The sequence below is a fragment of the Ceratotherium simum genome, chromosome 17 (assembly GCF_057802395.1).
Source record: "Ceratotherium simum simum isolate JZ-2026a chromosome 17, ASM5780239v1, whole genome shotgun sequence".
In the NCBI taxonomy this organism is placed as follows: Eukaryota; Metazoa; Chordata; class Mammalia; order Perissodactyla; family Rhinocerotidae; genus Ceratotherium; species Ceratotherium simum.
The window spans coordinates 25,662,221-25,683,298 of NC_141916.1; the positions used below are offsets into that span (position 1 = coordinate 25,662,221).

Below are 21,078 nucleotides of genomic sequence, written 5' to 3' on the forward strand. Positions count from 1 at the left end.
TATTGTACCCAGTAAACAAGAACAGACTACTACAAAAAAACAACCTTTGTGGACCAGGGAGCTCATGGAAATTAAAAATAAGAGAGAAGAAACAGAAAACCATTCACTAGAAGCCTTGGAAGCTACAATATAGGAAATCTCTAGAAAGTAAAATAAAAACAGTAAGAAATGAAAAATAGGAGAGAAAAGATGAGAAAATTGGAAGTCCAGTCCAGAGATCCAACATCAAAGGGATAATTCTATAAATTTTCCTGAACTGAAGGACATGAATTTCTGGATTGAAAGGCCCACTAAAAACCCTGTACAGTGTTTGGAAATAGATTGATACTAAGGTGCATCATCAGGTAATTTTAGAATGCTAGGAACATAAAAGGCAACCTTTCAGGGCTGGCCCAGTGGCACAGTGCTTAAGTTTGCATGCTCCGCTTCAGCGGCCCAGGGTTCGCAGGTTCTGATCCCAGGCGCGGAGCTACACACTGCTTATTAAGCCATGCTGTGGCAGGTGTCCTACATATAAAGTAGAGGAAGATGGGCACAGATGTTAGCCCAAGGCCAATCTTCCTCAGCAAAAAGGGGAGGATTGGCAACAGATGTTAGCTCAGGGCTAATCTTCCTCACCAAAAAAAAAGGCAACCTTTCAGAGAGGGAAAAAATCCAGATTTCATGTAAAGGATGAAAAATCAGAATGGCAACACTGGAAGCTAGAAGACAGCAGAGCAGTGCCTTCAGAATTCTAAGGAGAAATCACTTTTGGCTTAGAATTCAGTAGTCCACCAACTATCATTTAAAGTTAAGGGTAGATGGAAAGTTTCAATAAGTTTATCTCCCGTTAAAGGATATGTGGGATAGAGTGAGGGTAGAAGTTAATAGATAATGCATTAAAAAAAAAGAAAAAGAGGGGCCAGCCCCGTGGCTTAGCGGTTAAGTGCACGCGCTCCACTACTGGAGGCCCGGGTTCGGATCCCTGGCGCGCACCGACACACTGCTTCTCTGGCCATGCTGAGGCGGCGTCCCACATACAGCAACTAGAAGGATGTGCAACTATGACATACAACTATCTACTGGGGCTTTGGGGAAAAAAAAAAAAAAAAAGGAGGAGGATTGGCAATAGATGTTAGCTCAGAGCCGGTCTTCCTCAGCAAAAAGAGGAGGATTAGCACGGATGTTAGCTCAGGGCTGATCTTCCTCACAACAACAAAAAAAAAAACCTTATAAAAAAAAAAAAAAAAAAAAGAAAAAGAAATCAAAGGAGTAATATCTCTGTGTTATCTAGAGAAGTGGAGATGAATAGTAAAAGAATCAGTGAAAAGAGCTGAACATGGTTGCCTTTGGGAAGCAGAAAAGGGGAGAAGCATGGGACAGCTGTTTTTCAAAACAAGCCTTTTAGAATTGTTGGATTTTTAAACTATGTGTTTGTATAATTTCAATAAAATTAAATTTTAAAAATAGAATAGGCCAGGATGGGCAAAGAAACTTTGTTGTCATTTTAGTTTCGTAATGTGGATCTTTCAATTTGACATGTCCTTGGAGAACATATAATAGATAAATTGTTCAGATTTAATTTTAGCTCATTGGCCCTTGAGTTTCCCAAGGTGTTACTGTTGATCTGCCTGCGTTAGTGAAATCATTCTTTTGTAACAGTAATTAAGCTGCATCTGGCTAACTATTTCTTATGGGAACACTGACAAGAGATTCAGAAAAAAAAAAAAATAGATGGTGATCTTTCTTCTTCCACCCAAGAACCATGAGATAAGAGAATTATCTGCTGGGGATTTAATAGTTTCCCAGCATACACAGAAGAAAGGTTGAAATGCAGAAAATAAAAGGTTCTTAAATCCCAGAATAGAAGACAGTTTCAGTTGCTGCAACCGGAAACTAATTGCTTTTATTAGATCATTAATGTTTCATGATTTGGGAATATATTTGTATACCATACAACTATTGGACTATTTTATTACAGTGATGACGCCTCAAAGGATTTTGAAAAGCAACAACTGTATCTTGGAATGATTATAGTCTTGGGGCTACTGTATATACTAAATTGAATAGCTTCGTAATATACAATGAAATTGTATCCATAGTTTATTTTATAATAATTTTTAAAAAGAGACACACTAAAGCTTTAAGAGAGAGACATAAAAAATGAGGAAAGTATTAAAGATATATAAATACGGGGAGGAAATAGTGAGTTACTTCAGGGCAAAGAGCAGCTCTTATTCATCTTTACACCCCAGTGTCCAGCACAGTTTCTTATATCCATTTATGTAACAAATATTAATTGAGTACCTACTACGCACCAGGTGCTCGAGCTACATGAGTGAACAAAACAGATAGAAATCCTTGCCTTCAAGGACCTTACATTCTAGTGGTGTGGGGGGGCAGGGATGGAGGCAGGGGCCAAACAAAATATTTACATAAAATACATGGTCTGTGAGATGGGGACAGGTGCTAGGAAGATAACTAACTCAGGAGAAAGAGATGAGGAGTGTGGGGCAGAGAGAGGGCAGGGGATGCAATTTTAAATAGGATGAATACATAATAGGCACACTATCATGCTTGTTGAAATTATTACTTGATAAAAAACAGATCTGTCCATCTCTCTGGGAACTTTGTCTGAACTCTTTATTTGGTTTAGTAGTAGGACCATCCTGTTGGGTATTCAAGCACTTCATTAGGGTTGAAGCAAAGAAAGAAACTTGAAAAGAACTAGGACAAGTTTGCTTGAATAGCAGCCCCCCCCCCCCCAGTGGGGGATGGTTGTGTGATGGTAGAAAGGAGAATCAGATGCAGATCCTAGTTTCCCAGACCTCACAGTCTTACTGGTCTTTAACAAGGCCACCACACTCTTTGCAAAGTACAAAGGATTCGCTATAATAATGGGAGGTTGCTTGTTTTTAAAACACCCTTGATATCCTAGAATGTACAAAGCACAGGTTTTGAAAAATAAAGAAAACTTTTTAACTTAACCTTTGATACAGAAGAGATCAAGCTGTTGCCCATTTGGCCTCCTGCTTCCAGCATCAAGGTGCCTGGGTTTCTTTGAAATAATACTATTTATATACATCTCTAATGCATATCTCCAAGAAAGGGCTGGGGACCCTCGAGGGTAAGCTTTTCAATCATTTTCACAGATACTGGATTTCCTTCTCCTGTGGAATCTGATTTGGGAAAGTAGGTCTTTGTTTTTGATTTCCAGGGAAGTTAAACAAACGAGGCCAGCAGATCAGAGCCCCCACCACAAGGCCAGACCCTCAGAGGGAATTCAGTAAATACTTCTTTCTGCTATCCTCGTATCTGTAGGCCTTCTCTTTGCATCCCGCAAGGCAGGATAGTCTTTTATTCTTATTCTTTCCACATCTGCAAAATGCATGTGGACACCTGCAGATTGTTCTGGGTTATCTGCAGACGTACTTCTTTCTCCCTCTCTCTCTTTCTGTCTCTAATTATGTGCTGAGAATGTAACCCCTGAAGCTCAACTTCCATTCCCCCGGCAGCTTCCTCACCCTAGTAGAGTAATGAGACCCTGTCTTCTGAGAACACGGTGTTTAGAGTAAATGGTGTTTAAACTGAAGTTTCCCCCTGGCTTTGCTGGTAAAGACAGAGAGTCCTTGGCTACTCTGCGGGCGCCATGCCCTTGACTATCCTGCCTGTCCTTTGCTGTGGGAGGAGCTGTTGGAACGTGTGTGTAAACATCGCAGTGAGGGGCAACCCAGAGCATCCTCCACGCGGTGCCTGCTTCTTTTGAAGTGTCTGGTGATTGTACCATTGTCATGCCAGTTTAGAGGAATCCTTTGTTTTACAATGGCAAGGCTCTGAAGAGCCAGCTGATAAGACTCGGGGCCCTGGTGTGAAACTGACCCTTTGAACTAGGAAGGATCTTTTAAGATAAGTAAGCCTTGGCATTTTTATCACACTACTTTTTATTAGAGCTCTTAACGAGCAGGTTAGTGTCGTTGCTAGGCATGTAAATAAAGGGTTTTCAAGCTCTCCTGTATTAACACTAACATAGGACATGGGCTTCTTTTTTAAAAAAATGCAAACCTTCAAATTGCCCGTCTCAATAAATATTTTTGGGAAAATAGCATCAATTTCGGGGATTCGTTTGTCTACTCATTAAAAAAAAGATTAATTGTACCAGGAATAAAATACAAATAAAACCCATTTAAAGACTTTTTCAAGAAAATCTTATGCTTTCTTAAGAAAGGTCATTGGTAGAATAAGAAGTAGAAAAATAGAATAAACGGTAGTCATGTTTTTAATTGATATTTTAATATCCTGAGTTATACATGTTGGATATTCTCATAAAATTAATTGCATTCATCGTTCAGCCACTTGGTCACTCAGCATACCCCTTACTGTGTGCCGGGTGTTAGGCTAGTTCTCGGATGCAGGGCTGAGCAAGGCAGTCTTGTTCTCCCTCCTCACAAGTCTTCCAGCCCAACGGAGACCACAGACATCAAACAAATAATTAAAGGGTGAACAGGATATGGTAGGGAAGTGACAGGTGCTGTGGGAACATTCTTTTTAAGTCCTTTAGAACTTTATTCTGGAATATGCTTTAAAGGAAGAATTTCATTTTCCTTTTTCAACAGTTCTTTGAGTTTCCATGTTTTATGTTCAAATTTGCTTTCCAACTTTTCTTTCATGTTAGCCTAAATGCATTTCTAGACGGTTTCCCAAAATAGAATTTTCCATTTCAGACTAAGGAGCTGCAGATGAGATGGGGAATGTAGGGTACATGCCTGGGAACTTTCATTTGAAGTTTTTATACTGTCTGAACTCCAAAGAGACAAAAAGCATCTGTGCAGCTGCTCAGACCTTCAGGCCCTTCACTGTCTATAGTCTTCTCTGTGAGAGCAAGACCCACCACCCACAGGCTGCCGCTCTCAAAGGGAATACGTGCAATTGTTTCTACTTCACCACTCTGGGGTGTAGCAACAAATTCTAAGACAGCCTTTTGGTATCAAATGGCTTCTATGTATACAACTGACCTCCATTCCTAGCTTTTCTAGTCCAAAGAATCAGAGAATTACAGGGTTTCACAGCCAAAACAACTTAAGAGATCATCTACCACTTTGTGGATGAGAAACTGAGGCCCGGAGGGGTAAAGGTCTTCCAGCCAGTGAGGGGCAGAAGCAGAAGTACATTGACGAGCCCCGTCCTCCCCTCCCTCCCAGACTCAGAGTGGAGCACCGCCACCTCCCGAGGACCCTGACAGCGCACCCACTCCGCCTCTGTATCCATCCTCCTTTTCCTTTTCGCTGCTTTCAGTACCTCTCTGCCCATCTGTGTTCAAAGCCAGGCAATTTTGAGATATTTCCCACACGGTTGACCTAAAGCAAATTTCTCTCCCCATTGTTTTTCCTTTAAACAAACAAATAAATAAATAATAAAGCTATTTATAATAGCTCCCTAAATAATAAATAAAGCTCTAAAGAATAAAGCTATTGATGCAACAATGCTTTATCCATGAGTTCCGTTGATGGATTTTACATTTCTCATTTGGTGTTTGTCATATATACCTATGTATAAAACTGTTGAGCCCAGACCAATAAAGTTATCCTAAATACTGCAGTAGGGATTTACAGATTTATTACCACTTGCCTTTTTTTTTTTTTCCCCCCAAACAGTAGCTCATTTGTGGGAATTACATTACACATAATGTTCAGGCAGACTTCAATTTTAAGCCAAGAGTTCAAGGTAATGGTACAGGATATTCTAACAGGAAAGTATGTTGTGCTAAGATTATTGCCGTATAATAAAGTTCATAGTGCCCTTAAGCAGTGTGAGTGTGGAGGATCCTTTATAAAAATCCTTAGTCTAGGGCCGACGTTCAACCCCTTCCCCTTTTCCTGTCCCCCACCTCCTCCTCAGAGCCACATTCTCCATACTTTTCATTTTCCACTCTAACCATTACAAAAGAAGAGTTATCTTTTCATGATTTTTTAAGAGTGTAAAAGCAGTGTTCTCAATCATCATTAAAATATACGTTCACTTTCGTTTGTTTATACAGTTAACTTTTGTAAAACCCCAAAGTGACAAATTGATGGATTAATTCAAATGAAATTGACATAATTGCATTTCATACCCTGATAAAAATCACACAGAAACAGGAGTTGCAATCTTATCCTCCTCTGTGTCCTCGGATATATCTTTACCTTGTTCTCTGGCTAATGAGGAAAAATTAATACTGTTAATACTGCGATTCAACCCCATGTATCATCTATCACATGACTAGCCACTGTCATCTTTTATTTCTCTGCATTAAATCAACACAGATACACTGGCTTTGGAAGTGTCCCTCAACATCATTTAGGCTCTGCTGCCTGCTCAGCGCAATGCTGCCTTCATTGATGATGTGATGAGGACTGGAGGGTAGTTCTTCAGAAGAACTCTTCTTTACGGTAATATAATAGCTCAAGAAAAATTCTTCCATGCATTAAGACAAACTAGAAGACTGAGCCAGAGAAAAGCTGTAGAATTGGTGCAAGAAGAAAGGAAAAATACTGGAGCAGAGAAGAGCAAGAGAGGGCCGGCTCCGTGGCTTAGCGGTTAAGTGCGCGCGCTCTGATGCTGGCGGCCCAGGTTCGGATCCCGGGAGCGCCCCGAAGCACCACTTCTCCGTCCAACGCGAGGCCGAGTCCCACGTACAGCAACTAGAAGGATGTGAACCTATGACATACAACTATCTACTGGGGCTTTGGGGGGAAAAAACTGAATAAATAAAATCTTTAAAAAAAAAAAAAAAAAAAAAGAAGAGCAAGAGATACAATTGTGAACAGATTGAATCGTTCGTTGTTGTCGCTTTGGGGCAAATAGCAAGTTGGGGGGTAGGAGAGACTTTCTATCCTCTGCCAAGACAGTACTGTCCCAGTGAGAGTTTGTTTAGTTCAGAATGGTTCAAACACCTTCCCAGCTTATGTCTGTAAAGGTCATGTGATTTATTCTTTTTCTGCTTTGTCTACACAACTTGATCTGCTTAGTATTTTCAGTAAATATCCCCTGTCCCCCCAAATGACATGTGATCTGCCTGCTGTGTGTCCATGTGCTGGGACGCTAATGAACACTCAGAACTCAGAGACAGCAGCTGCCCAGCAGCCTTCAAGTTTCAACAGCCCTACCCAGCAGGACAGCAGTTAATTTACATCAGTGGGAGCAGCACTTGCCTCAAAAGCTTCATGAAAGTGGAGCTTATGCATAGGAAATGTGTTGAAATTGCAGAAACTATACATAATTAAAATTAAGCTTTGCATGTCCCAAAAATAATGGGTTTAAATGTTAGATGTGAAATGGCTTCAATTTCTAAATTTCTCATTTCATGTTTTTTTAATGTGTTCCACTAACATTCATGAGAAACCATAGTTTTCAAAAATTGTGTGGGGGCCGGCCCAGTGGCATAGTGGTTAAGTTCAGCACACTCCACTTCGGTGGCCCAGGTTCTTGGGTTCGGAACCCAGGTGCGGACATACACCACTCATCAAGCCATGCTGTGGCAGTGACCCACATACAAAATAGAGGAAGATGGGCACAGATGTTAGCTCACCAACAAAGGAAGGAAGGGAGGGAGGGAGGGAGGAAAGTTAGTTGTGTGGATTAAAACCAGCACCACAAGCCACTCCAAACGAATAGTTTTGCCTAATATAATAAAAGAGAAGTTAACTTTCACTTGAGAAAGACATTTTAACTAAGATGGGTCAACTCCCTAAAATGATATTTATGTTCTTAGAGCTTTCCATAAAAGAGATCTGAGATTTACTCATCAGCATGACTGCTTCATGAGCAATATTGAAGACGTTGGAGTGTCCGGGTAGAATTTTGCGTTGACCAACTACTCAATGAAAGCTTAAAGCAGCTCTTCTTTCTCATTCCACAAATGTACTGCTTTCTTAGGGAAGCTAGCAACAAAACTGAATGGTACCTATAAGCCAATGGTTCCTAAGCCCATTTACAAATTGCAGTTACCTAGGGAGACTATATGAAATGCAAATTTCTGGGTCCTAACTCAGACTTACTAAATCAAAATCTACGGGGATATGGTCCAGGCATCTATATATTTTTAGGCTTTCCAGGTGATTCTTACATTGTCAGCCAGCTCAGCATCAATTTCTGTTTGATCACTATTAATATGGACAAGCTAATTCCCATCCATAATATCTAATCACAAGTACTCTTGCCCCATTCTACAAATAGAATTTTTAAATCCATATGGTAGACATTTTTGGAGTATTTTGGACAAAACAATTCCAACTTTGCTGGGACTTACTGGCCTGCAGCCCACAAAGCACAAACACCCCAATCCAAATCCATCTGTCCCCGTGGATACATGGTCAAGGGGCAGGCCCTTGGCAGTCATGTTGGATTCTAACCCCAAAATTGGGAGGTGGCCATTTTTTAACCTCATAGACTGAGGAGCCACAAAGTCCTGTTTGCAAGGAGAGAAGCACAAAAGTTTTAACCAGAAAGAAGCAGAGACAGAGACTGGAGGAAGAATTCTGTCTAGATTTCTGAGGGTTTCTATTTCTGAATTGCAGTCATTTCCTGAAGCTCAGCTACATTCCTGCCTTGTGTTGCCTGAGACACCTCTGTATCCTTCCAGTGAATGATCACTCTTCACCCTTTTCTCTTTCAAATTAATTTGGTTTCTGTTACTTACAACCATAGAGTCCTAACTAATACAAACCTCATTCAGTATTTTCAGCACAGCCCAGTTTGCATCAACATAGCTCCCAAATGTACCTGCCATGCTTGCATGCCACCAAAAGGGAGAGGTGACCCATCTGTGGAGTCAGTGACCCTCTTTCTAGTCAAATTTTCTGCCCACTAAGTGTGCTTTTTTTTTTGGAGGCAGGTACCCATTTGTTCCCCATCAGAGTGTTCTCCTTAAAGACACTTGAATTATAACTAAGCAATTTTCTTGTACTCTGCCCACCAAATTTCCCTGAACAAGAAGTTTCTTACCTGGCACCACTCCCAGGACTTCTGTCCAGGAGAGGCGCCTCTGAGCTCACTCTGGCTCTGTTTTCAGAAATCTGCATTCAACGTTTGCCATTCCCTGCTTCTTAAGTACCCTCATATTTCACGATGTAGACTTTTCCTTGGACCCCACTTTTATTCACATCTCGTTTCCTTTTTTAAAAAACCATCAGCAGAATTGACACTTAAGTGTGATTATTATTTAGAACTTCTGAAAGCCCGTGTATGATTTTTGTGAGGAAATGGGTTTTGGTTTCTGTTTTTTTGCCACAGACTCAGAATTTAAACTAGATGTTTGTCTCAAACCTGTTTTTCCCAAGAATCCCCTTTGTCACGTAATTCAATTACCAGAACCCCCTTTGGAATTATATGCAGATTAATGATGAGAGGACCACAGGGAGGATTTGTGGAGGTTGTAGGAACCTCAACTTGACCTAGCCTTCATCCCTTTATTAAGTGAGTTGAGCTGGGGTATGAAGAAGATGTGGGGGTGAATTAGAAATGCCTACAGCTGAGAATTACCCCAGCAGCTAAGAATATTCTGATGTGCATTGATTTCGGGCATTCACATTTCCTACAACTAAGACCCAGAAGAAAAATTAGCTTACACAATTTCTGTTACTTTTCATTTATTTTTGGTTATATAGTGCTTTCCTTAGAACAGATATTGAAGTCAGTGACTCTTAATTGTTTGTTTTGTGTGTATGTGTTACATTGAAAAGCTCTAAATAGACCATCTTTTGTGATGGTTTTATAAGGTCTATGCTGCTTTCTCAGTGGTTACTTTGGTTAAGATCTGTATTGTGATAGTCTATTTTAGGAAAATTCCAGGGATTTTAGTGTGTCTTAATTTCTTTACTACCGGGCACTCCAAAGAATCCATCCCCTTGTGTAAAATGAGTGTGAGAGAAGTCTGGACATGCTCATCCCAGGTGGGAGTAACTAAGCCCAGGACTTCACTAGATAAGTAACAGGTGTGAAGTGTTGTCAAGAGGCTCTTCTCTTTGACAGCTGAATTGAGCCATAAAATTTTTGAATAATTTATGCAAGCCTGTGGAAGCCCAGATATAGATTGTTAATCCAGGGTTCAGAATGCACTAGTGTCAATTTCACAATGAAATCCTTAAAGTTAATTTTTTATTGTATCTCTTATCTTTGGCTAGGTGAAAATATTCAGATTGCCTCCTACTTCAAAATTAATTTTGTAAACTATTATCCATGGTCTTAACATCTTATGTTTGCTTTTAAGTAAAATCAGAGTTTATCATAATCATATGTTTCAGTTTATATTTTAAGATATTACAAGATGGCCAAGACTGGGGTTAAGAAATCTTTAAAACATCTTTAATTTCAGTTAACTGCTAACTTTGCAGAGTCTTCATGTAAGCTGGATTTTTCCTTCTCAAAAAATGAAAAGCAACATGTGGTTTGTTGTATTCATTGCTTTTCTTAGCCTGTTTTGCATTAGGAGGTTATGGAAACCTAAGACTGAGAGCTCCATAAAGAAAACCTTACAGCACAGGAAAGAAATAGAGAAAAGAGACATCTGAAACTTGGCCCTTTTTCCCTCTCTGCCCTAAAAATACATTCCAGTGTAAAATGTGGGTCCCTGAGAGTTGGAAGGAGAAAGGAGCAGAGAAGGAAATAATTTTTTTTTTTAAATCATACCTATTAAGTACCCTGGTTAAATAGTGCCTATATTTCCCCTTTAAGAACTATCTAAAACATAGAAGCATGTGGAAACAAAACTGTAAATGCCCATTCTGTAAATTAACTGTTGGTTCCTCCTCTACTCAAAACCAAAACCGTTGCCAGGAATCTAGCCAATGAGGATCATAGCTGCCATACCTATTGGCTGACTTCTAGGAGTAACATGGCAGAGGCCCCAGCCCACTTTCTCCTAATTTCTTCTAGCAGTGTTGATGATCACAGTGAATATTTTCCTCACAATGCACAGAAAATTTGCAATAGATAGCACACTAGTGGTCATCTTAAATTCTTTTTCTCTGTATAATTCCACTATAAATTAAATTTATTACATAGCTTCAGCATCATAATGCATCAAGCTTCCTACTATAGGCTTTCAAGGATCCCAAATATTCTTGTATGTGATCATATTTTTTCTCCCTAAGAACTTTCTTAATTAGGCATGAGAAACAGAGTGACAAGCATTTTTCTGTAGATTTCGGTTTACCCGATTGTGCAAAAAAAAAATGCTGCTCTTCATGAAAGGTGTTCTTAGGGATCAGTCAGTTGCATGTTCGAGAAAGTCATTTTAAAGGTTTTTGGAAAGACAAGAAGATGATTATAAATGTTGCTTGTGTAGGAATTTGCCCTCCTCTTTTATCTTTTGAGTGGTGGCTCCATTTGAAGAAGTTGCCTAACCATATCATTGGGTTCTTTCAAAAAAACTTTTGACTTCGTATCCTAAAAACATGATATGTCATGAAACTATTTTCTAATGATACTTTCAGTCTTCACTAAATTGCTCCTCTCTCCCAAGAGGTAGAGAGAAGCATTTCAGAGATTCCTGGACTCTTGTTAGAATCTATTGAAAGAGTAGCTAAAACCTTCAAAAATGGTTGATAATGGAAACATAGTTTGATCTATTATGTAAGCAACAATGCAATCAGCAGTCTTAAATTGGAACTAGAGTTTGTGTTAAGTAAAAATGTTTGCCCTTCAGTAGGAAGCAGATTGTCTTCACAAGCTTGTGTAATGTAATATTGAGTCCTAATAGTCTCCTATTATTTGAGCTCATCTGCAAGAAATTTTTTTGGGGGGACATATTGGCAAATAGAATTGCCCAGAAATGCTGCCAGACAGATTATTAAGTCCATTGTCTTTTTTTTTTCATTTGCTGCAGCTGAACTGAAGGACCTTAGTAAAAAAAAAAAAAAAAAAGGTAATGTATTATAGTTCTGGGAGTTGAGCTGTAGTCAATTTTGTCTGACAACTTTATTAATGGCTGCATTACTTCAGTGCCTTTTGCCTTCAGGATGTCATGTGAGATGTGTTCAGTAGAATGGGTCACCCACAAACTATAAATTGACCATTCTCATGGTTTGCCCTTTGTTCAGCATCATCTGCCTTTAAGTTGAGGAGATGATGGTTGGGCTGCTGAACCATCCAAGAATGATACCCTTATTTGAGCAAGAGATTAGTACGCCCTGATACTGGTAGTGACTAATAGGCAACAGAGCAACTGTTATATAAATGATCTTCAAAGACAGGCTAGTTTTGTTGTATTTGGACAATAAAATGATTTTGGATCTATGGAAATTAAAATGGTACAAGTGAACTGCTTCCAAAAGCTTAGGGTCTCATTTGTCTGAGGATCCCCAGGGTTGGGGCAGGGGTGTCCAACTCCTTTGAGCTGCACACCTCTTTGGTCCTAGAGGCCAGCAAAGCCAATATTTTGTCATTGGGCTCCCCTAAGAGAGACCAACAATTATGGCTTCATTTCTACCTCAAATAACGTGGTATTAAAAACTTCTAGAATTATCCCTTCTATTTTCTGATGATGTTGCTGAGGAACAAGTTGAGGGAAGCAAAGCCTTTTATTTTGCTATTTATAAGAAGCTCTGCTTTAAAAGCAATAACGTAGTGATTTAAGACTATGGGCTTTGATGTCAGACTAGGTTTTGAATCCAGCCTCTTGCACTAATTAGCTGATAATTAGATGGTTGAGCAAGTTACCTTACTTTTCTCATTTGTGAAATGAGGAATATAAGATCTATCTTATGTTGTTTTAAAGATTTAAAAAAATATAAGTATAGGATTTAGCACAATGCCTAGGATACAAGTACACCATAGATTATAGCTGTATAATAATAACAAGGGAGGTTCATTTGGCATTACTGTGTTCTTACTCAAAATATCACCAAAAAAAATGTAGTAACATCACACTATGTGTCCAAAACACACAATTCTAATACCTACTTGACTCCTTATTCTATACTGATTCCATTACTGTCTTTGAGTCACTGAATATTCAGCGAAAGGAAGGCCTTATACCAGGTACTCAATGGAATGCTATAAGGCAGTGCTCCCTTTCCATAAAGGGTGTTAAGGATGTTCACAGCCCCCAGATCCACTCAGATCCCACTTTCAGCCCTGACAAATAGCTTCTTCCCCATAATAATCTTCAGAGAAAGCACACCCAGCTTTTCCTTTGAAAATCCTTGTTTTCTTCTCTTTCTATATCAGCCAGTTCCACCTTTAGCCTAAGGATTGTGTTTGACTAACCTAGCCTCCAATTTCACTATCCCACACACTCTAAGGCTGATGTTATAGATCTCCTATCACTTTACATTTATTTTTGTGTCTTAAAAATTATTCTTCCATGTGGTCCACAACAGGCTGTTCATGACTTGGTTGTCTCTTAAAGGTTTTGATTTGAAGCAGTGTAAATGGGTGTTGGATCAGACAGTTTTGCATATGGAACTACAGACCGTGCCACTTCAGGGTGTGGTACATATGCAACTGACTGGAGAAGAGCCCACTCCTGGAGTCCTGGCTTCTGCACCTTATCAAAATTAACCGTATTTAACCAAAATCTGCTCCATCAAGTCATCCTTATTATGCTCAGTACTGTGAAATTAAGAAGGGGGAAGATACTGCTCTCAAGAAGCATCTAATCTAGAGACAAGATTAAGATACAGGAAATTATGAGCTGACAACTCAAGAGGAGGTATCATGTTTGCTGTGGTCTGTGTTAATCCAGCAATCCAACATGACTGTTTTCACTGAGAATAGCTAGATACTGAGCCATTTGGGATGGGTTCATAGAAGGAGAATGGAAGAGAATGGACCTAGAAACACCAGAAGGTCTCTTGCTCAAAGATATCTCGCTTCCACACAGTAATATTAACCAAAATAGTGACTACAGCCCATCCTTATTGGTGTAGCTGTTGAGTGAAAAGGTTGAGCCTCTAGGTTATCCAAAGCTGTGTGCACACAGGAAGAGAGTCACATCGCTCCAGTTAATAGAATTTCTGATTGAAAAAGAAAATAAGCAGTAATTTTGGTGGAGGGACTGGCCTGAATGAGATGGGAGTCTTGGGAGTAAAGGAAAGTCCTGGAATAGTGGGAGTGCAGTGTAGAAGCCCTTGGTCTAATGGGCCTCAGGAAACCTTTCCTGGACCCATCATGAATTAAGTCTTGAAGTAAGAGTTAGCCAGGCAAACAAAAGTCAGTGGCTCAACAGCTCCAAGAAGGATTAAGCCAAGGTCATGAAACAGCATGATATGGTTGGAAACCACCAGTTATAGAGCCAAAAGTGAGGTAGGACAAGTGATAGAGATAGAGCTGGAGAGATCAATAGGGGCCTGGAATGGAGGGCCTTCATGGCAAAGAACCTTAGTTTTATCCCATGGAGGTGTTGGGAAAACTTTGAAAAGGAGATTTTAAAGTAGGAGAATGACATAGTCAGATCTGTGGTGGTCAAGTGAAAGAATGAGTGTGGAGATGAGAAGACCTGAGGAAATGAGTTAGGCTGTTGTGGTATCCCAGGGTGGGGAAGAGGGGGCAGGCAGTGGTCATAGCGGTAGGGAGGAAGGATAGAGAGTCAACAGAGAAAATTTAAAAGATACACAGATCTTATAACTAACTGAATGAGGGTAGGCAAGGAGGAGAGCCCCTAGAGTGAAGGAGGCATCTGTGATAATGAGACTTACTTGGAGTATTGGTGGTACCAAAAACAGACTGGGAATAGACAAGGAAGGAAGATATTGGTTTGGAGGTGGGTGGACCCCATGATTGAGAAATTTGAGCTTTCTAACAAGATCTTGTTAGCCAATTAGTTTGAGTTCATATCAGATCTTATAAGCTGAAAAGAACAAATGGCCTAAATGATAAATTTGATGAGATTCCTTTAAACATTAAACTGGAAAATTGAACCTCAAATTAGTTGACTCACTTTTTTTTTTTATCCAAATAAAAATTTTAAAAAACCAGAATCAAAGGACAGATAATTGCGATTTAAATAGGAGTGCTGAGTATGTGCAAGGTCTGAGTCAGGTTCCATGGAGGACCAAATGTGAAGAAGACATTCATTCACCACTCAAAAAACATTGCCTGAGAATCCACTGTGTACCAGGCAAAGTGCCTAATGTAGCAGGCCTGTGCATCTAAGTGTTTGGGATATATCACGAAACAAAACAGATGATCCGTGCCCTTAGCTCCTCTGTAATTCAATGCAAACTCAGTGTTGAAGAGACAGAAGGTCCAAGCAAAAAGGAGAAAGAAAATATTAAAAGTAATTTGTATCAGAAGACCATCACTTATCTAGAACTATGTGATTCCAGACCAATAGAACAATTTGAATTCCAAATCCTGGTCCTGGCACATCTAATTAAAGCTTGTAAACCAGTCTCCACTGCAAAATGACCTTGTTTAAATTCCCACCGTTGTAGAAAGGGACTTGGGATCTTAGATAAGATAAAGAAATGTTTTGGAAAGCACTGCTGACCTTTTTCTTTTTGGCAAGAGGCTTCTGGCTGCTTGGAATAATTCTTTGCTGACACCTCTCGAAGAACACCTTGACTAGTTATCGCACACAATAGCAGTGTTAAAAGCTGGCATGCCTTTGATGGCCCAGATTTTCCCATGTGGAGAACCGGCCATCTTAGAGGTGGTGGAGAGTTTAAATAGCTTAAGAAAATACACAGGTGAGCAAAATAGCTTTGGACATGTAGTTTCTGAAATAAAGCAGCAAATATTTTATAATTTTAAAATTTAAGACAAAGCAATATTTATTATTCAGATGTCTTGTATAAAACACTAACCGCTAGATAGTAGACCCCCACTCAACATACTAACTCTCCAATGCCATTTTGATCTCTGCAGTAGGAGGTAGTTGGGTAGTTCTTTTATGTAGATTATCTTCCAATCTGAAAATCATGTGCCTGTTGATTTCATAATGATGGACCTGGAGCTCTTTAACACTAGAGGGTGTAAATACTATATTTTAAAGGTGAATATCAATAGGAAGATAAAGTTTGAGCTTAGAAATGTCAATTTTTCAGGTTACCTTGACTTGTCTCCCATGGGCAATGAAAAATATTTGTGGTTTCAAGTTAGAGCTCACATCACATCATGTTGGTTGTTTTCAAGTAACCTATGGGAATGCTGACTCATCTAGTCATGTCAGCACCCCGTCTGCCACCCCTGCAACCCCCACTATACACATTGGGCCACCCCAAGTTTGGTTTATTCGCCCTCAGACACACTGTCTTGTCTTCTCTGCCCTTGAGTACTGAGGCAGCTTCTAGGCTCTTTCCATCTGGCTTCCTTGCACTGTTCTCTCCGCCCTCCCTCTAATTGGGGCATAGATACAATCATGTCACTCTTCTGCTTAAACTTCTGGCTCCCGGTAGGTAGCCCCTAGAATCGCTTAGAGGTCCTGGCATGTACAGCCATTCACAACCTGGTCCTGCCTTCCTTCAGGCACTGTCTCCAGCCCCTCCTTGCTATTTTCCCGTCCTCCAATCACATTCCCAGGGGTTCACTAAGAGCTACTCACTCTTTTGGCCCTCAAGCTTTGATTGGCTCAACTTGGACTAGGCCCTGCTCCCTGTCCCAACTCCCTTCCATTAATTACCCTTATCAACTACTTCTGCTCCTTAAAGGCCCAGCTCAAAGGTCACCCCACTTTCACACTTCCTTGATCCTCACCTTCTAACCAGAATTGATTGATCAACATTTCCTCTTATTCCTATATTAGAATTTTAATCACACCTCAACCGCAGTATAATCACAATGTATCCAGGTTTGTTATATATTTTGGAAAATAAAATCATTTATTTTCCCTACTCATCTTGTGTATCTTTTCTCTGCCTCTTTTTTGAAATAAATCAAGATATGAATAGAATATGAAATTTAGAGTATGAAGTCCTTAAGTTAAGGGGAGGGTCTAGGTCTAATAGTGCTGCCTTTTAACAAATTTCTTTTGACTCAACTAAAGAATCTATCAGTGAATCAATGGATGGGTACATGAGGCGTCAGTTGGAGCAGCTCCTGCTCCAATATGTCTGGCTCCATGGAAAGGTGGGCCTGGTGACACCCCCTTCCCAAAGTATTGTAAATAAATGCAGCAGAGATGTCACTCTTGAAGTTTATGACTGAGAGGAAGACAGCAGGGAGAGGAATTATGTATTCATGTATTTTCCCATATCAATTAATACTTGAATCAGGAACATCACTTTCTGCTTCCGAACTTTTCTTCCTTATATTAATATTGTAATATTGTAGTATATTTGCTTTCTTGTTTCTTAAACCATTTACAAAAGTTTTTGTGATCATTATAAAAAGAAAAAGTTTATAAATGTGAAACTATGAAGATACATTTATTTTACAAATATGAATTCACTTCAATTCAGAAGTGATACCATTAATATGGTTTGGTATTTATATTCCTCTAAATAGTTTTGCTATGCATATACTAGCCTATATATTATTAGTTATAACAATGTGATCATACTGTATATTGAGTTTTGCATCTTAATATATCTTGGATATCTTGGCATGTATAGATCTCTTAATAGTTATTAGAAGATTTTATTCTTCATTTCTTAACGTTTTGGCAGTTGTTCAGTAGTGAAGTTGTAAGAATGTTTGTATTAAACCACAGATCTACAGGAGTTGAGAATGTTGAAGAACTTAAGGTCAAGCTACTTGAATACTAGTTTAGTTCTCCGTCCCTGAAAAGCAACAAACATTTCCTGGGGTGGGGAAGGGGTATTTCAGAATAGTTGGGAGACAGGGCTGGGGTGGGTGAAGATGGCTGCGGTTTTCACTAGAAGTTATAACCCTGAACAAGAGTCAAATAAAAGGACCTGATCCCATATTCTCCCACCCAGCGTGGGCTGTAGACTCTTCACAGCACAGCTGTAGACACCTATCTGGTATTAGTGTTGTAACCAGCTATTGAGTTTTAAGGGAGTCAGGAAATATTAGAACTGGTGGAGCCTCTGGGAGCATCTAGTTTGAGATGGAGGAGCCTGAGGGCCACCTTAGAAGAATGGGGGGCAAGGGAGGTAGTTGTGGGAGGGGTTTGGGGAGGGGTTTGGAAAGAAACCAACTCAGAGCTTCAGCAGACCAGTTTCGCTTTCATCTGTTTCTATATTGAAATTCCTATTTTAGTTGAAAAATGGATTGTGTTCCCTCCTCAAAAGTTCTAACCATTGACCTAGCGCAAACACTAGCTTTTTTAGAAGTGATAAAAACTAATACCTTAGAGAAAAGATTTATCCCAATGTCACAGAGCTAGTAATTGACAAAGAATAGATATTTAAGTTTCCTAACTCCAAACCTAATGTGTCAGGGTACTTGGAAGGGAGGATCTGCCTCACTCACAAAGGAGATTGGAGTTGGGGGAGGGAACCGATGGCTGGGAGGATTAGAGTAGTAAATCTAAAGAGGGATTGGGTGTAGAAAATGTTAAAGAACCAGTGCTCTCTAATCACACTGCTTTAAATATAATCAAAGGGGAAAGAAAGTAATTGGAGACCTAGAGAAGTGGCAACCTATTATAAAACAACATAATGTCTGTTAACTCTGGGAAGATCTAATATCTGCCTTGGGGCCCTTCCCTGGGGGTGTGACAGACTCAGCTAATGGTAGCTAGAATTTGCAAATGTTCAGTGACCCACCAGAGTATATTGCCCAATCTGATGTACAACAGAAATGTTTAAAATTAACAGGAAAGAAAAACATTTTACGTAAACTTTCAGTGGTAATGAATTTGGTAACAAGCATGAGGAGTTGTTATGATTATTTCTCTGGATCTCATTTATTCATCTGGACAAGATATAGGATCCCACAGGATGTTGTCAACTCTACAATTGTATGATTTGTGATTCTTTTTTTTTTAATTTTAAAAGCCGTTTTAATTAGAAATTACATCCTACAGACAGGTGTTATTTGCGATTCTTTTAGTTACTTATCTCTAGTCATACAACCCATGGTCTGAACAACCAAACTGCTGTCCTAGACTATGCTGTCATTGAAGACTGAAGCTGTCACCCTACTTAACATTACATGTGCCAACTGCCCCTCAAATTTAGTGAGTGAGGTGTCATTTGATGACTGTTAGGGCCCTCCATCTCTCTTTTCTATTAAGAAACTTCAAGACATCCAATCATTTAAATAGACTCTTCCTAGATTGCTGGCATTTAGTTCCGAATCCTTCCAAATGTCTGAGACCAAGAGCAACTCTTACTCTTAAAACTAAAAAGCAGGTCTGTTTTACAAATGAAAAAACAGAGGCCAGGAGCAGAAAAGACCTCAAGGTCACTAAGTATAAATCCCAGGAGAACCAAGGAATGGCACTAAGGTTTGCTTCATATTTTGTACTTTATCTCTTTCTTCCAGACCCAGTAGAGCTGGCTGGCATTTGTCAAACAAACGCTGGCTCTATATGTCTCTGCCCTTGGCATTTTTCTGTTTTTCTATCATAGTCTCCTCCATTAGGACACTGCAGTTCGGTCTGGCTTTAGGTTAGAAACGGAGTTACTTGTACAGGTATGGTATAGCTGTGAGGGCCTGAGAAGAATGTCCAAAAAGGCATTCATTCATTTAACTCATGTAGATTGGACTTGTCTGCTACATGCCAGGCATGATTCTAGGTGCGGAGACTACAGTAGCGAATCCCCAAGGTCCCCACCTTCTCAGGGAGGACAAAGACAGCAAACGTGAACAAATAGACATATAACGTCAAGCAAAGCTAAGTGCGATGAAGATGAAGCAAAGCTAAGTGCGATGAAGATGAAGAGCGCAGACATGAGGAAGGGTGATAGAATTGGAGGCCTTGGAGAAGGCCTCTCTAAGGAGGTGACAGTAGAGCAGAGGCCAGGATAGGGTGAGGGAACCAAGTCCTGTGAATTTCTGGGCTTCCTTTCTCAGCCTCCTCTGAAGTGTAATCTGCAAGCAATGAATATTCCACCTGGCTGAAACAAAAGGATGCTGGTTGGGTGCCTTGCTCCTCATGCTGCATAAATTCACCCTTAACAATAATAATGCCTTTCAGACCAGACTGAAGTCTATTGCATTCAGATCGAACATTAGTAGGAAGCTTTTAACTCTCTCCAAACTGCTTCATCACTAAAAACACTTAGAATAGGCAATAAAGCTGACAGTGCCTGTTGAAAATATAACAAATGGTATTTACAAGTTACTGCCTTAGAGGAAGCACACTTACAATGGCTGACATTTAATACTGATAAGTGTTGCTATGGTTGGTAGTTGGGAGGGTTCTGAGGCCTTGGCTAATGTGTAGCTCTCCTTAAAGTGTTTCAAAAAGGATCCGCTTGGCTTAAAGCACTGGCTACTGATAGTCCCTTGATCATAATGATATGATAGTTTGTGGTTTGATTTAAATCAATAACTGATTGCACATTTGTCCTATAGATACTGTCAGCTGATGACTTCCCTGAGGAAGCCCAAAGGGAATGAAATGGGGGAAAGGAAATCTGACCTAGGTATTCATGGTTAATTTCACAGCTCCCCAGAGGAAAGTGGTAACCTTTGAAGTCCTCTCCCCATCCTCCCACAAATCCCCACACAATTTGAAGGCTAGAGGAGCTCAGTGTTAGAAACGTTCGGGAACTGTCTTCAAAACGAATCTATATTGGCCAACAGAGTCTATTTGAATTACAAATCTTGTTGTCTGAATCAGTGTTTCCAAACCAGTCTACTGGCAGAGCCACAACTTTTTTTTTGTCTCTGCCACTTTAAAAATGTGTCTTAAAAAAAAGAAGCCTCTCAGCTGCCTTGCTTTGCAGCAAAGATAACAGACATTGGCCACAGAGTTATTTACTTGACTGCTCTATTTATGGCAACTCGTTTCTGTATTTTTAAATCACAGTTCCAATGGGCTATTGTTCAGCTGTATACTGTAGAAACATATATGTTGCAGATCACTCCCAAGGGATCCTGATGGTGCAAGGATTTTTTTTTAATCTAAAAAAAAGGTGGGAACAGGTGACCATTTTAAGTTGCTTTTATTTACTTGCATTTTATAAATTGACAAAGCTCTTAAATATCGCATCTTTTTCTCTCCTTTGCCTTGGCATTTTATCACCTGTGATAAGGAGGCTGCAGTAG

General features: G+C 39.8%; 1 protein-coding gene across 1 annotated transcript in view; it reads left to right on the top strand.

Moving 5' to 3' along the window:
* The window catches only part of PRICKLE1 (prickle planar cell polarity protein 1), a 103,082-nt gene that overhangs the window by 60,123 nt on the left and 21,881 nt on the right, over positions 1 to 21,078 (top strand). The window lies entirely within an intron of this gene.